Source organism: Eumetopias jubatus, unplaced genomic scaffold, assembly GCF_037043125.1.
Source record: "Eumetopias jubatus isolate StellerSeaLion01/CBP00866 unplaced genomic scaffold, mEumJub1_p1.0 scaffold_16, whole genome shotgun sequence".
Lineage (NCBI taxonomy): Eukaryota > Metazoa > Chordata > Mammalia > Carnivora > Otariidae > Eumetopias > Eumetopias jubatus.
This window is the reverse complement of record NW_028274822.1, coordinates 41,004,234-41,018,988: the sequence shown is the minus strand read 5'-3', so window position 1 is coordinate 41,018,988 and position 14,755 is coordinate 41,004,234.

Below are 14,755 nucleotides of genomic sequence, written 5' to 3'. Positions count from 1 at the left end.
GGGAGAAAACTTTTAGAGGGGATGAATAGGTTCATGGCATAGACTGTTGTGATGGTTTCATAGGTGTATACTTACCTCCAAACTCATCAAGTTATACACATTCATTATGTACAACTTCTTACATGACAAAAAAATTAATATGTAATAAACACTCAGCCTAGTAAGTTCCGACAATATTTCTTCCTGCATCTTCCCTCCTCCTCTCAGCTGTTATAAATTGCTATGAATTTTTCCTCATAAGTTATGGCTGCTACAGTTGAAACAGAAGTTGATTTTCTAACTTGCCACTCTTCCCCCTTACATTTTCTTGGACCCTGCAACAGAAGGGTCTGTTGTACTGGTCTTTGGAAATTCTTTCAAAGAGACAAACCAACAACAAAGACATTTGCTGCCAAGATGATAGAAGCTCTTCTACTCTATGCAACCCTATTTCACACCCGAGCCTCCAGAACAAGCCAATGCATGCTATTGCTACTTCTGCCAATTCTGGCTAGGAAAGGATGTCTCCACTGAAAGAACAAGTCAGGAGATGTTGTTGAATATTTTGATAGGAAGCATCGAGTTGTCGGGCAAAGAAAACCTGCTAAACTTCACACAAAATCAAAGTTACTACTCAAGGGCCTATGAGAACATTATAAAATGTCATTCCATCTATTAGTCAATCAAAATAATTGTATTATGTCTTAATGATTAACAAAAGATAAATTTGAATCTTTTAATGTGGTTTGCTTTTTTTAGTTGTGTGTTTTAAGTTAACAGTTAGAGTTCAAGCTTTGAAGACAAACTAGTTGAGTTCAAACCCCAGCTTCACCACTTACTAGCTGTGTGTCCTTGGGCAAGTTACTTAACCTCTTTGCACCTCTCTGGACTATTATTATGGAAATAATAGTCCTTACCTATATCATGAGGTTTCTTAAAAGAGGTTACAAGCATGCACTTAGGACATAATAAGTGCTCATGAAGATTGTTATTTTTTACTGTTTTTATCATTATAATTTAAATCTTCAAAATGAACTCAAAGTTAAGAGTACTGACATACAAAGTATTGAAACCATACAAACTCAAAATATCTATATTATCTGATCTAAAGCCTTGCTTTGCAGATGTTCAAACAAGCTGAAAAGCAACTTGTTGATCAAGAGTAGAGTGAGGAATTGACTAGGTTAATTCTCTTCCTGCAACTCCAAAATGCCACTCTATTTCTTTTTCACTAATCTTCTGCCTCATTCACAAGGCTTGTCCTGTCTAGGCCACTCCACACTGAAACTCCTCTGAACACACAAGCAAAGAGAGATGAATCCATTCATATCAAATTGTTATCTTATGTAGCCAAAATGATGAGGATCACCAGATGATTATAATTTTTCAGTTGCACTTCCTTGGAAAAAGGCAGAGTGGAGGGCTTTTTTCCCTAAGAGTTCTATTTTTTTTAAGTAGTTGCCACACCCAGCACAGAGCCCAACGCAGGGCTTGACCTTAGAGATCAAGAACTGAGCTGAGATCCAGAGTTGGATGCTTAAACGACTGAGCCCCCCAGCTGCCGCCTAAGAGTTCTAATTACATCATTTCCACCAAGTAAAATAGGGCAGCCAGGGGGCTTTGGGGAAAATAAGTTACTTGAAAATTAGCATGAAAGGAATGATGCTCTTAACCCAACCTCCAGTAGTATCCATTTGCTAGGTAATGCCAATAGAATAGCAATTACTACACACACAAAAGAGACCACACTTTACATTCAGTTTCTATGATATACGGTGCCAAGTTGCTAGCCATGTGAAAAAGAGATTTATTTGCAAAAAAATAGCTGACCCAACATAAAATGGAAGGAAATGAAATTTTTCTTTTCCTTTGCATGTTTTTTTACCTTATTTCTAGAACACGATATGCTTCCTGCTTCCTTTAAAAAGCTGACCGTAACGAGTTGATAGGTTTTTAAATTGTTTTGATAAGTTAATTCAAGATAAAATATAAATCACAGAAGCACTGTATTATTGCTCCTTGGAGTATATATCTTCAAATTTAGGTTATCTGTTCACTTAGAAAACAAAGTGATAGTCCATTATCATTAGGTCACAGGTCCGGAGGTGAGGTGTTTTAAGCATAGACACTTTCCAATGTCCCTCAAATCACATATTTGGTATCTGTCCATGTAGAGCCACAGAACATACCTGGGACTCGGGTTTCACATTCTGATGAACTGACCTAATGCATCCAGTCTCTAAGAAATGAAAGTAAATGACATGCTCCATAGAAGTCCCACCATCTTATTATTCCTGAAAACCTAGAAGCCACAATCTTCCTCTGACTTTTTTGTTTGTTTCAGACAGCTTATCCATACTCCTGAGGTGAAAAATCTAAGGTATAAAGAACATAAACCATACTCTGTAGACTTAAGATTCCAACTATTTAAAATTCCAACATGTAGACTGATTCTCCCACAGTGCCAAACAATGGCAACTCACAATGGCACTTTTATGAACCATGAAGCAATTCTTTACATGAGCTTTCACATGGGTTTTACTTTGTTCACCTAAGTTTTCCTGTAATACTGCTCTGCTTAATTTGTTGACTTGTCATCAAATGTCGTGATTACTTCAGATGAATGCTCTAATTCTAAAATTAAGAAAGAAGTATGATGATGCACTCTCTTCCTCTTTCATACCCAGAGAAGTATTAGTCACAAGAAGTCTTTGTTGACTGACTTACCTCTATTGTAGCTGATTTTACATGAAATGGGTGTGACTTCCCCCAAAGGTACGACATCATTCAGATATTATTTCAGTAAAAGTTGAGAGGTCCACCTGAAAAAAAAAAAAGTCATAGTAAATTAGCAGACAATTGCCTAGTCAAACAAGAGGTCTGCTTTCAAGGTATATATTAATGTTCATAATGATCATTATGAATTAAAAAAATATCTTTAACCACAAATGTCCTTTGAGAAGCTAGTAAGGGTCACTATGATATTTAAAGCTAAATTATCAAGAGCAATTTTTTTTTCCCATTGCCTTCTTTGTATCAACGTTTTGCTTAACTGGTTTGCTTAGCATTTGAACATATTTCTGTCTAATAAAATCTCTAAGTGGGAACTAGAGAGGGACATGAAATTCAAATTCAGTCTACTGCCAAAACAAAAACAAAAATCAAAAAAAAATGTACAGCTCAAACAAAACAGGTTTAAAAACAAACATCTTCCTAAAATGCTCAGGCCCTAGAGACATTTTGAATCTCTTTTCTTATATCTGAAAGACTGCTTCAACTCTCCAATTCCCTGGGTATGTAATAGATGTAACTGAGTTAACTAAATTATTATTTATCATATTAAGAGATTTTTGATTATTTTTGTTACAAAAGTAAAGTTACTACACATATATAATCTGCCATTCACAATATCTAATTTGGGACTCAAGAGTAACAACGTTATAACTTTTAGTCAGCACAGCTCATGTAAACGTGTTCCAAAATAGTGGTTTCCCCCTATTTTTTTTCTCCATGACACGTGTGACAGATGACATTCACAAGCTCACATCCTGGACAAGATCACCTTGATGCTGCACTGGCCTTCCCAGCTGGAATCAACTCTCTCCACTCCAGATGGATGTCAAAATGCAAGTAAGTAACATCATTATTGAATAACTTTAAATGTGCTCTAATCATTTTAACAAGTAACCACCGGTTACTACATCGACCAGTATGGTACTGAAATAAAAAACCACCACCACCAAGATGAATTCTGAAAGGTATCTAAAATGAGTGATTTCATTTCCTCGAATCCTTGTTTTTTCTTTAAAATGAAAATCGTTCACTGTTTTTGAGATTCTGCTTCTCTCTACTAAAGTATAATTATCACTCCAAATTATTTTGAAAGATCTTTAACAACCATTGTTACACTTCCAAGTTTGCTCTCCAAAACTACTGAATCACTTCTCTTTCACTTTTTCCTTACACATAAGAACGTCCCTTGTCTACGTGCAAATGAATGAAACAACTGCCAAGAAACCAATACTCCTTTTTTGTCTTCTGAGGGTTTTTTCTCTGTATCTCCGTCGGTTCATTAGTCACATTGAGTCAGCGTGATGGTTTCTGCCTGACACCCTCAGTAAACACTCCCATGCCTGCCTGTAAGCCCAGCAAGTCCTGTCATGCTGGGGATGGATTCCAGTCCAGAGCTCCTGTTAACAACCAAATACTCTCCTCTGACCGTCCCCAGCCACTGCTATTTTCCTTATCTTTCCAAGAATTCCCATAAACAAATCCTAGGGTAAAAACCAAGGCCAGAAACTTATTCTGAAATTTTTTTTTTTTTCAGAAACTGTAGTTGGGGGGCACCTGGCTGGCTCAGTAGGTAGAGCATGCAACTCTTGATCTCAAGGTTCTGAGGTCAAGCCCCACAATGGGTGTGGAGCCTACTTAAAAAAAAAAAACAGAAAATGTAGTTGGGTAGATAAAATCAACATTCCCAAGTGTCACATTCCTGGTAATGAATGCTTGCTTTGTTCACTTCCAGAAGGAAAGAGACTTTCCATATGGTTTATGGTTTTGCACTTTGTCCCCCCTGCAAGAAAGGGAGTCTTAACACAGCAGTGTTCTCCACTGGCCTCTGAACTCCACTTTACACAGTTCAGCCAGCCTTAGCGAGGCCCATCCTTAATAAAAGGGTGAGGGAAAGTGATTTTTGTCCACCTTAGTTTGGAGACATTTACTGAATCCTTCCATGAATATAATTGTCTCTTGTTTGTTCCCCTTTACTCCCACTTTAAAGGCGCAGCCACACACGCGTGCGCACACCCACACCCTAGCCTCCAAAATATCCTTGAAGATGTATGCACTTACTCATTCATTCATGCATTCAACTAATATTTACTGAAGACCTACAAAGGCTCAGGCAAAGTTCTAGGTGCTGGATACACAGCAGTTCACAGAGAAAACCCCCAGCCCTCATGAAGTTTACGTTCTAGTAAATGACAACAGATAACACATAGAGGCATAGTCTTTTAAATTGTGATGTGCCAGAAAGAAAAATGAAACAAGGAAGCGACATGGGAAGCTCTGGGGGTGGGAGTAATTTGATTTGTAAGTGAGTGTTCAGAGAAAGCCTCACTGATAAGGTAATATTTGAGGGGCACAAAAATGAAGAGTGAGGGAGTAAACATTGTACATGTCTAGAACAGAACCTGCTAGGGAAAAGGAACAGAGAGCGCAAAGTCTCCGAGGTGGAGCATGCCTGGCCAATCTGTGGTATCTGCTATGGCATAAATGACTGATAAGAGATTAACATGCCACCCTCCCAGTATGATGCATGTAACAGCTAAGGGGACCTTCAGCTAAAGGATTCCAGACATTAGTCATTGGGAGGGAGGGGCATCTGATGGGACCCCAGAGGCTTGCTGAGGCTAGACACTGCTGCTTTGGGCACACTGTGATGCAGCATTATTATAGTCCTATCACATTTTAAAACTAGTGTGATTCATTTCAAAAAAAAATCTCTTAAAATGTCATCAGTACTCTACTTAGACCCAAGAGTAGACAATTTTGGTTTCTGAGCTGAGCCAAATAGTATTTTTGCGATTGTAGCATCCCCCCACTAATTCTCCTCTGCCCTGTGAACAATGGTAAGCCTCTCCTTCAGCCATTTGGTTCGGGGACTTTACATCCAAACAGCCAGTTCCCGTATATTGACGCACAAGGAGGAGCGTGTGGGGAACAGCTCAGCTAGACACTGTGACTCACTGCATGGGGCTCCCTCCCTCTCTCAGAGTGCGGGTGCCTGCAGCTGTGCTCCCAGGGCTGACTGCTACTGCCCCAGTGTGGTGACTGTTCATTAAGGACGTGCTGGCTCCTCTGTGCTAGACCACAGGGCTTGCAGTCTGCTAGGCTTGGATTATTACTCTATAAATTCTAGTTCAGGAAGGCAGTAAAGCCATCCTCCACCCCAAGTCAGCCAGTTCTCCTCTCTCACTGCCCAAGGTGGAGGTGGCTCTTGATCCATCTAACTGGAAAGTCCATGAGAATCTCAACATCCCGACTCTAGTGCCAAGATGCCTTGGCTTCCATGGAAAAGGACCAGGGCTCCTTCCCCAGCTCCCATTTCTCCATACCCAATGTAGTACACTGTCTTCTCAACTGGCCCCTAAACTCCTCCAGCTTCATCCTGTCCATCCCCTCGTGCCACACTCAGTTCTACGTGTATACTGACACACCTCTTAACTATCAGCCAGGCCACTCTGCAACCCTAACTCACATCACCGTAAGCCATCCTTCTCCTGTTCTTGAGCTGCAGTGTGGTTAGGGGAAACACACATACACAGACCAACACATGTGTATGTATATGTGTGCATGCATGTACGCATGTGCGTCACACACACACATACACAATCCCAGATCAACATTTTTTTACCAGATCCATCATTAATTCATCCACAGTGCATATTTCAAACACCTTCCCTTATAATACTGCTTTTTACTTATAATCAGTTCCTTCTAGTGTGTGGGCTCAGTTCAACAAATCTTATTGATCATCAAATATTTGCCGAACACGAGGGGCTGGGCCCACTATACATATGATATGGTCTCTGCTTTCTAAGTGCTAACAGTCTTGAGAAAGAGAAATGGGTGGAGCAGCAGATATGGATGAAATCACCATTAGCCACAATGTGATTGCTGCTACAAAGGTTGTATGAATCATTTCAAACAGAACCACAGAGAATGAAGGGAAAGGTAACTAACTGGAGATGGAGAGTATGGAAAAAGTTGAATTGAGAATGACTCTCATGTTCTTGGCTTGAGTGGCCAAGTTGACAAGCCATGTGAGAGGCATATGAGGAAGCTGTAAGCTTGAATTGGACAGGTGTAGAGGGATTGCAGAAATCTTTTTTGTACGTTAGTTTGACATCCCTACAAAATTATTATGGTACTTTGAGGTCCCCATGAAATATCCAAATGGTAATATTCCCATGTTTGAAGCTCAGGAGAGAAAGCTTGCACTAAGAGAGTGCCCACAGAATCATCTCAGTACCAAGTAAGAAGAAAGGAAGGAAAGGAAAGAACTCAAAAGCCATAAGCATTTAACAGGGGGGCAGACAATAAGAAATGGATGGAGAAAGAAAGAAAATTAGGTGACTGTTTCTGCCTCCTAAATCTACCTGCAATTGTGTTTTCCTTCTCATTTCAAACTACTTGCTAGACTTTTCTAATTGGATATTGCTCTAATATCTCATACAATTTTCACTGGGGAAAAAAAAAGTACTTCTGACTCCCCTGTTTGTGTTAATGTGATTAAAAGAATGCTTTCTTCACAGAAATCTGAAGCCCCTGACGCTCCACCAATAGTGTCTATGTTTTGAGTTACTCTGTCCTGGTGGGTTCAGTGTCTCCTTCACAATTACTCATCTTTTAAGAATCAGGTCACCACGGGGCGCCTGGGTGGCTCAGTTGGTTAAGCGACTGCCTTCGGCTCAGGTCATGATCCTGGAGTCCCGGGATCGAGTCCCGCATCGGGCTCCCTGCTTGGCGGGGAGTCTGCTTCTCCCTCTGACCCTCTTCCCTCTCGTGCTCTCTATCTCTCATTCTCTCTCTCTCAAATAAATAAATAAAATCTTTAAAAAAAAAAAAGAATCAGGTCACCACACCACCCCCATAGTCCCTACTGAAAGCCTTCTCTAATATCATGGTCCTCAGTGTGAATTAGGGACTCTGCAAATCCTAGGTTTTCATTATACCCTGCATATAGTTCTACCACTGTGTTTATAATACTTTATAAGTTCTGTAATTATTTCATGAGTACCTATTTTTGTTTCTTGGGATGAAGAAATATTTATCTTTGTATTCCCAATAAAATGCAAATGAAATGTTTGGTGAACAGGGACAAACTAAATGTTGAATAAATGAAGGAATAAATGAGTGGAGCTACACCAGAAGATTCCTTCTTTTACTGCGCTTTTCACATCATGTAGAAGTATCTCATATTTTTTCTTTACCTACATACCCTTTATCTAAGATGTTCTATAAGTAAGCCTCTTGACCATAAGGACCATTTTGTACGTTGTAATGGCCATACATTATGATTTAGAAATCAGAAATCACCTGATTTAGCTCTCATCTCTTTGACATTCTCATACACTCATTGGGATTTTCAATGGATTTAAAGGGTCAGCCATCTATCAAACTATTTTCCAAGAACTGTTGATGCATAAAGTGTTATTTGATGCTGGAATGTGTCGGGAGTAAAGAGCCAGTGATAGTAAATAAAGGACACATTAATTTTTGTTTTTACAAAATTTTTATGTTGTAGATAATATTAAGAGATGACTCTAATAAGCCAATCACTTGAAGCTTATTCTTGTCTGTGTGTATGTGTAAAGCAAAGTATTGTGGGAAACATAACTCAGGTAGGTATTTTGAATATATCTAGACATTAAAGCTAATTATTTGCACAAAATATAATTCAAACTGATACATTGTAAGCACATGTTTTTGCTGTTTTTTTATAAGTACATGTTTTAAGAAAAGTATATTTACCATAATGTTCAACTAATTTAGGGGGAAACCCTGTACGTGAAATCTTTCACATCTTGTTAACACTCAATTCATTTTAAGGCAATCAAGTGCTTCGTTGGTAATGGTATTTGTTCCTGTGTACAGAGATTTATGAAATAGATTTACTCTCATGCCAGGAGAAAGAAGTCAGGAGCTAGAGAACTAGCTGTGTTTCATCTGACTCTCAACAAGTGCCTTCACCTCACTGAGTCATAAGTTTCAGAATTTTTAAAGGGGAATGATTTCAGGAATGACATACTATGGTACTGGATAATGCAGGTATTGACACCTTCTCTCAAAGCCTTGGAATAAATGTCTTACAAAAGAATGCAATACTGAAACTGACTTTGTCAGCCTCTGGGGGAGATGAACAATCCAACAGAAATAAAATTTCTTAGCTATTTCTCATTCTGGAAGCTACAATTATGTTCATTACTAAACAGAAACCAAACTCTTGATAGTGAGGCATAAATACTTGCCTATAGGTCTCAGGTGCAAGAGCACTAATTTTAGGTAGGATTTATATACAGTCTCTAGGGTTGATTTGTAAAAGTGTTTTGGTAAAGCCTGCCTTGCTCATTTAGGAGTTTTCCCAGAGTGATGGGGAATGAGAATTATCACCAAGGTGCTACCATCCACATCTAGCTCAAGAGAAAGGAATAGAAACTAGAAGACAAACTTCTCTCCTGATTTAATTATGCATCCAACGCTTAAGAGCCTCCCTGGTACTCAGCACTGTTCTAGGCACTGGAAACGCAGCAGACAACTAAACACTCTTCCTAGATACTTAGTCCTCTGCTTACTTAATCACTAACACTTAAATAATACTATGAAGACAAGTCACTCAGCAGTTAAGCCCTAACCAAATAGAGGAGAATGTGGTTCTCTCCACTCAAAGAGGGAGTGGTCCTTGGCAGCTAGGGAAGAAAGGGACTAAAGAGGAGATGCCAACAGTACCGGATCTGAAAAACTGGCAAGATCAGAGCTGGGGAGAGAAGGGTAGGATAAACTGGGAGAGGAACAAGAGGGCCCTTTTGACCACAGAAGGAACTCTGCTATTGTGTTCAAATTGAATGCTAAACTTCTCTTTCTAGCAGCATACCGACCCTTTATACTTTATAGGCTCTTCCACTACTCCAACATCAATAGTTAACCTTTCTTAGAAGTTTCCTAACCTGGTGCTGATTCCAGTGTCTCTGTTTTTCAAGAAGGGCTCAACTTAACATTTACACTTGCAATAATAATTATACTACTAACAACTACATTTATTGAACCTGATGTACTAAACACCACAGAAGGCTTCACATGGATTTTCTGGTTTAATCTTCACAACAGCCTTATGTGTTGGGTGCTATTAATTCCATTAAACAGATCTGGAACTAAGGCACAGAAAAGTTGTCCAGGTCACAGAGCTAGTAACCACTGGAGCAAGGATTCTGACCTCTAGTTATTCTTTGTGTAAGAGATTTTGTGTATCATATCGAAGAATCTATCTTCCCCTTAACAGCCCTAGAATATTCTCCTAGCTGTGTCTAGTTAACAAGGAGTCAAACAATGTCCCTTTAGATCATCTCTGATTTTTCTGTTTCTCCCTTAACCAGATAAACTGCAAACCTGTTGAAAGCAATGCAGGGGCACTGGGGAGAAGCAAGAAGCCTTCACAGAGCCAGCCACCTAAACCCTGCTCCAGAACCCGAGCTCCCTGAAAGCAGGCCCCAGGCAGCCCTGGCTGCAGTGAGGACGCAGGTGCCCGCGCCACAGTCTCCTCGGCGCCACCTGAGCTCCGGGCCCGCGCACATTCACAAAGCGCTGGACCGCTGAGCGGCCTCGGGCGGCGGGGCGGCGCTCGCTGGACACCGCAGGTGTCGCTGCGGAGGACGAGGTTTTGCCCTTGGGCCGGGCCCCGGCGGCCCGCGCTGCTCAGGCCGAGTCCCCGCCGGGTAACCCAGAACCTCCCTAGTCCCGGCCACTCTCCTGAGAGGACGGGACGAGGAAGGAGAGGACGGCGGGGCGGGGCCTGCCACCCAAAGTCCCCAGCCCAGGGACGTCACGGTCCCAGGTGCGTGAGCGACTAGGGGCGGGAGTCCACCGCGCGCCTTCCTCCTGCGAGGAATTCCCACCTCAGCGCCAGCAGCTCGGGCGGGCTCCCGGTTCCATTTTTCTTGCGGCGGCCGCACCTGGCACCGCGCCCCCGCGCAGAGCGGCGCGGCGGCCGCGGAGAGTGGCCCTCGGGGCGGGTGCTCCGGGGCGGGGCCGGGGACGCGCGCTAGCTGGGACGCGGGGGAGCCGGGGTGCCGAGCAGGGCGAGCGGCCCGAGGCGAGGGCGCGGCGGCGGCGGGGGCGCGATGGCGCGGAGAGCGGAGGGTGCCGCCCTGCTTCTCCTGGTAAGTGTGGGCTGCGGGGACGCGGAGCCCCAGGCAGACGCGGGCGCGGGCGGGCGCCCGGCTCCCGCCGCGACCTGCCCGCCTCCGCCTGAACAGAGCTCCGCGCGGGGCGCTCCTTCTTGGGGCTGCGAGGTGGGGAAGGGCTGGGCAGGCTGTGGCGAGCTCAAACCCCGAGGCTTTGGAAAAGCCCGCTGGCGGGCGTGTGGGAACCTGCCTGCAGTGCTACTCTTCTGGCCGCCACACTCCGGCCCTAGCGCCTTTTCTGGCTCTGATCCGTGGGTGTCGTGGGCCCGGAGCGCGGAGCACCTTTCCTGGAGATTGGGGCTTTGTTCGCTGCCTTCTCCCTCCGACCGGCAACATGGAGGCGGGAGAGGCGGCAGCCGTGCCTTCCTGCAGGTTCGGGGCAGTTCTCCACGATCCGGTCCGCGGCAGTGAACCGGAGAAACCGGAGAAACGCCTTTATTCTTAGACGGCAACAAAGGGCTAAAAATAGGTTTTAAAAAAAAAAAGTAAAAATTTTACAGAGTTTACTTTTTTGTGTGTTAAAGCCACATTACTGTCAAAATCACCCACATAAAGATAGTTTTAACTTAAAGTTCACAAAATTGGTGTTCTAAAGCTGTTTCCGGGTGTTAAAGTTAATGAACATATGTAATAGTTTGAAGATTTTTTTCATTTTAAAAGGTGACAGAAAAAGTGCGGAGCCACAGTCAAACTGGCTTTTCGGACTTTATTAACGAAAAGGGCTTGAACCGCTGGAAAATAATGTTGGGTGTCTAAAGCTGCATTTCTTATTCTTGGTTTCAGTGCTCGGATTGGATTTTTAAGTATCTTTGCTTTCTGTTTGTTAAAGGAATTGCACATGATTAAGAAATGTATCTGGCTTATGGGGTTTTGCTAAATGGGTTTTGATAAAGTGACAGTTACTACCCTGATGTAAGTGCGGGTTCACCTTCCTGAGACCTAAACATATGTTCGGAGAGATTAGATACAAAATCATATTCAGTTTTCTTATATAATGGTAAAATTTTTTTAAAAACCACACAACTTCTTTCCCTATATTAAAAGTTATAACTTCCCGGGCGCCTGCGTGACTCGGTAGGTTAAGCGTCTGCCTTGGGCTCGGGTCTTGATCCCAAGACCCTGGGATCGAACCCCTAGTCAGGCTCCCTGCTGAGCGGGGAGTCTGCTTCTCCCTCTTCCTGCCGCTCCCCCTGCTCATGCTCTCGCACTCTCTCTCTCTCCCCGCTTTCTCTCAAATAAATAAATAAAATCTTTTAAAAATAAATAAATAATAAAAGTTCTAACTTCCGGAAGAGTACCTTCTCTCTCCCAGAGTTGCAATGGAGGAGGGAAAAAAATACGTATCTATTTTTATATTACTATATTTACATAGTATTAATATTAGTTAATTATGTTAATTTTTTTTCCTGTTTTGTGTATGTGTGTATATCACAGGAAAAAAAAAATGACTAATCCAGTCTAGGGATTTTAGTGAACTCTCACTTGGAATAGCATAATTAAGACCTCCAGACTTTTGGCACACCAATTCACTTTCATGCTCTGTTTATCAATTTCATTTTGCTGAAGTCATTGAGGTATTTTCAGTCAAGTTCATTTTGTTAATAAAACTTTTCTATGACAATTTAGGATTTTCTTTCTGGCCTCCAGAATAATAGAGGAACTATTCCCTCATTGTGATACCTCCTGGCTAAGTTGAATACCAAGCTAACAGCACCTGGCTTACTTTGAGGGTTAAATATTAAATTGTTTTCACATAGGAAAAGAATCTTCTTAATTCTCAAATGGTATAACAAGCAGGCCAAGTCACTTATATTTATGGAGAAATAGCTAATAATTTATGCATATTTTCTATTTTACCAATCCAGTATTTTTACTCTATCAGGCAATAACTGACTTCTTTATGAAGTGATTATAACTAACTAAACTGGAACAGATTCTAGGCTATTCTTTGTATTTTCTATTATGCTTTTTGTGGTATAAATTTGAGTATGTTTATCTTTGGTCAAAGAACAGTGGACAGTTTACCATTTTGCCCACCCCCCACCCCCCGGGTGTTTGAAGTTGAAAGTATACTCTGGTAAATAATGGAAAGCAACTCATCTATCAGGAGTTCTTGAGGAAATGGGTCTTTTATAGAAGGGAATATAAACTGTATTCTGCACGGGTCAGAGTTCACGTGCAAATAACAGAGTTCATTCTAGCTAGTTAAAGCAAGAAGGGCTATATTTCAGGGCATTAAGTTGATTCCATAACTATAGGAAGGATTGAGGAAACAGACTTCATTTTGAGTTGTCAGTAATGACTTCCAAGCCACACAGCCAAACTCAAGCACTTAGGGAGCTGCTGTCTCTCCTTTGATCAGAAACCCACACTGCCAATCCCACAATGTAGAAATTGCCATGATCTGGATGCTACTTTTGCTGCCAGGTCCAGAACCATGCCACATTTACTAGGATGCCTGCCAACTAAATGTACCAGGACCCTGCCTCTTGGCACCCAGTAATCTAGTGGTGGACACTAGAACAGTAATAAGATTGCTGCAAAAACCCAACTGCGTCCTACATACTAGGCTCGCCAGCATACATATAGCTTCTACTTCACTTCCTTCTTTCAGAACTTATGTAAATGCTGATTGATTGAACCTAAATCACAGTTAGAACTTTAGCTGCAAGGGAGTCTATGACCTGTGGTCTTTAGCCTTCCTCTGCAGTTGGGGGAGACACACAAGAAAGGAGATACTGAGTGGCACCCACACAAAATGGAAAATAAAACAATTTCATGACAATCTTTCCTCTTCAAAAGTTTTTTACCTGGGATCCACCAACTACCAAATGCTCCACAGATAGAATTCAGAGGGTCCTTAGACATGGCTGGGAATAAATTACATATCTGTGTTTACTAATCTCTATCTGAAATTTAGCATTTCTTTAAATTCTGAGTGCAAGAAAAGACACTGCCTTAGAATTAGCAGTACCTGTGACTTTGTCACAAATGTTGTCACATCATACTACAGTTATCTGAAAATACCATTTTTTCTCATCACTAATAGACTTCTAAATCTTATTATTAATGTGTTGATAATGAAGTACATGATATCACTGCATCACAAATTGGTGTTTCTTAAATTCTGACTATTTCAATGTAATGGAATTCATTCATAATCCATTGTTTTTTTTTCTTTTATAAATTTCAAAATATTATTTTGAGAAAGGGTCCATAGGCTTCACCAGACTGCTAAAGAGGGCACTTGGCGGGGGGGGGGGGGGGGGGAGGGGGGTACATTTTCTGATGGTTGCCTCCGTTTTGCCTTTGACTAAGTAAGCTTGTTTTTAAAAACCAAACTACATTTTAAGGATTCAGTGATAACAAATTGTATTATGAACAGTTACATTTACTGGTGTATTAGTTTGCTAGGGCTGCTGTAACAAAGTACCAAAAATTGGGTGGCTTCAAACACTAGAAATGTATTGTCTCACAGTTCTAGATGTTAGAAGTCTGAAATCAAGGCATCAGCAGGGCTATATATTCCCTCTGAAATCTGTAGGTTTCCTTCCTTGCCTCTTCCTAGTGTTTGGCGATTCGCCAACTATTTCTGGCATTCCTTGCTTTTGAGATGCCTCGCTGCTGTCCTCCAACTTCACACCACATTCTTCCTATGTCTCTTCTTATCATCTTACCTCCCCACATGTCTGAGTCTATGTCCAAATTTCCCCTTTTTATAAAGACACTGGTCGTAATGGATTAGGACTCACACTAATGGCCTCAACTTGGTTAATTCCACAAAGACCCTATTTCCAAATAAGGTTACATTCTGA